Source organism: Elephantulus edwardii, unplaced genomic scaffold, assembly GCF_000299155.1.
Source record: "Elephantulus edwardii isolate Elephantulus edwardi_28Jun2011 unplaced genomic scaffold, EleEdw1.0 scaffold00303, whole genome shotgun sequence".
NCBI classification, from domain to species: domain Eukaryota; kingdom Metazoa; phylum Chordata; class Mammalia; order Macroscelidea; family Macroscelididae; genus Elephantulus; species Elephantulus edwardii.
In genome coordinates, this window is record NW_006400053.1 from 2,098,298 (window position 1) to 2,098,869 (window position 572).

A 572-nucleotide genomic window follows, 5' to 3' on the forward strand; every position below is an offset into this window, starting at 1 on the left:
AGAAGCCAAAGCACAAGGAAGAATTCAAGATACTAAAGAGCTGAACAGAAGATTCCAAAAGGCAGCTAGGAATGACAAAGCAAATTATTACAATGAAATGTGAGAGGAGGTAGAGTCAGAAAATCAAAAGGGCCGAACTCGTTCAGCATTTCTTAAGCTCAAGGAACTGAAGAACAGATTCAAACCTAGAGTTGCTATAGTCAAGGATGCTTTAGGCAGAATATGAAATGATCCAGGAAGTATTAAAAGAAGATGGAAGGAAAATAAATGTAGTAACGCCTAAAGAAATAGTCTTTGAAACATAGTTCACCTTAAACACATAGGCGTACACACACCACTATTACTAATATTACCACAACAATTATTACTATAACACTAATAGTAATAATAATAAGATTAGGGCGCTATGGTAGCTGGGTGGCAAGGAGTTGCACCCCCTATTCAAAGGCACATGGTTTAAATTCATCAGCTACTCTGGGGAGAAAAATAAGCAATTTCCTCCCAGGTGATCTACTGCCTCTGAAAACCCACCAGAGTTGGTTCCAAATAAATACATAATAATGTATATATAT